Source organism: Rattus rattus, chromosome 6 (genome assembly GCF_011064425.1).
Source record: "Rattus rattus isolate New Zealand chromosome 6, Rrattus_CSIRO_v1, whole genome shotgun sequence".
Lineage (NCBI taxonomy): Eukaryota > Metazoa > Chordata > Mammalia > Rodentia > Muridae > Rattus > Rattus rattus.
Window position 1 is genome coordinate 55,114,584 of NC_046159.1, and position 2,149 is coordinate 55,116,732.

General features: G+C 49.2%; 1 long non-coding RNA gene across 1 annotated transcript; it reads right to left on the minus strand.

Moving 5' to 3' along the window:
- Positions 1 to 1,306: 1,306 nt before the first annotated feature.
- Positions 1,307 to 1,934, minus strand: LOC116903045. Its single transcript, XR_004388248.1, has 2 exons — positions 1,895 to 1,934; positions 1,307 to 1,749 (listed from the first exon to the last, which is right to left on the minus strand). It is a non-coding gene; the product is annotated as an uncharacterized LOC116903045 (long non-coding RNA).
- Positions 1,935 to 2,149: the final 215 nt, after the last annotated feature.

Here is a 2,149-nt window from a genome sequence, read left to right on the forward strand (position 1 = left end):
CTTACTTCTGGCTTCCAAGGTGTCTTAGTTACTTTTCTTTTGCTGTGACAAAAGTGCAAGCTAGGTAATCCTGTCAGTGAGCCTCACTATTTCTCCTCTTCTCCTCATGCCTCCCAGGGAGGCAATGACAGCTAGGTAGCTAGGTAGTATTTAGTTATGTAACAGAAACCCAGTCCTGACTGGAGAGAGAGACAGAGACACAGAGACAGAGACACAGAGAGGGACAGAGAGACAGAGATAGACAGAGACAGAGAGGGAGAGAGCGCTTCTTCCATGTTCACATCAGCTTCAGGAAGGGCTGTATCCAGGGACTCACAGAGCATGTATCCAAACTTCCCCTGTAACACTGTTTCAATTTCAAGCAGCTTATGAGACTCATATCCTTCTACTTTCTGCTGGGGTGGGAGTGGGAACACCTGGATGGCTTTAGCAAATGTTCCAGGGCCATCTCCCATTGATCAATTCTGTTGTCTGTCCTTGCTTAGAGAACGGTTGCTTTTTTTTTTTTTTTTTTTTTTTGTTTTTTTTTTTTTCGGAGCTGGGGACCGAACCCAGGGCCTTGCGCTTACTAGACAAGTGCACTACCACTGAGCTAAATCCCCAACCCCGAGAACGGCTGCTTTTGATTGGATGAATTTAGCTAGTTCCCTTCTGGGGAGCAAGGTCAACCCTTTGAACTGTACATGAGCAAGGAGGAGGGAAAGAGGTTGCTCCAGGACAAAGAAAGGGTGGGGTACCAGAAGGAGGCGGTCTGCATGGTTTATAGGCACATGACTGTTCATTCGAATGAAAAGGGTGGTACTCCAAAACTCTGTATACCAGAGTCTACCATCCGCCTGCCCACCCATCCCATGTGTACCTGTCTTTCTGTTCTGTCATTTTAAGGAACTGATTCACTTGACTGTGGAGGGCAAGCTAGGCTGAGGGTTTCTCTGGATGTGTCTTGTTTTATTTAGACCCTTGCTCTGTTATTAAAGCCATTATTTCCATAATAAGGAAAGGCAATAGGTTTTTCTCAGTGTCTACTCATTCTCCCAACCTCTGCACTGTGGCCCAGCAGTTTGGTAAGGAGAGGCAGAGTCTTCCTCAATACCTTGAGGCAGCTTAAGTAAGCATGTTGTTCTTGTCCTCCTGGGATTTGAGGTTCAGGGACAGGCAGAGGAGGCCACAGGAGAGGAAGAGGGGAGGAGCCAGAATGTTCTCCAACTACCAAAGTATTAGAGCTCTGAGGAGAAAGGGTTCCCTACAGGAAAGGTATCCTGCCTGTCGGAAGCCAAGGAACACCATAAAGTCACACCACATAACAGACCTCACACAAGAGATTTATTGGGAGGGAAAACCCTGCTCGGGTGAGAAGCAGCAGAGAACTGAGCAGAACACAGGGTTTATCTCAGGATGGAGATTTCCAGGCTGGTTCTTAAGTCCTGGGCTTGGGCTCTTTATTCTGTAGGGCAGAGCTTTACTGCCAGGGGCTGGAGAGACTGGGCCATTCCATTAAGGCTGTTAGAATGTTCTGTGGGTGGAGCCTGGAGCCTGGAGGTCCTCAGGGGCGGGACCTGGGCAGACTTGGAATGAGTCCATGGATTAGTTGCAAGTGAATGTTGGTGATGACTTGCTACACACACTCAGCCTGGCCCTACAGGGACCCAGGAGCAGGTTCTGTTCCAGCTGCAAGGCACATGCTGAAGTCTGCAGCCCTGGGAGCATCCTGGCACAGGACAATTTAGCCATCAGCCAAAAGGCACAATGCTATGACAGTGACAAGAATCACAGTGATTAGCGACAGGGGAATCACCTCTTACACATGGCAGTCAAAGCTCCCTCCGTCACCCCCGTCTGGCATTGAGTGTGGCCCAGAGCTACCCCCATCCCTCCAGCCTCCCCACCCCCCTACCTCCCATCACAGCATAAGTTCCAGCTACTGCTTCCCCTGGGGAGCCAGAAGCCATAGGGAAGTGCTTGTCTCTTTGGGCTGTAAGAATTCTAAAGAACTTAGTCATCAGCAAAGGTCAGTTGCACACCTGGTATTCAGCCTACAGCTAACCGGAGAGGAATATTCTAGAAATTGGGACTCAAGGAAACAAGCAGAACAAATTACTAAAGGGAAAGACTGATTGGTGGCCCAGGTTGCTGGCCTGATACCAGAGCT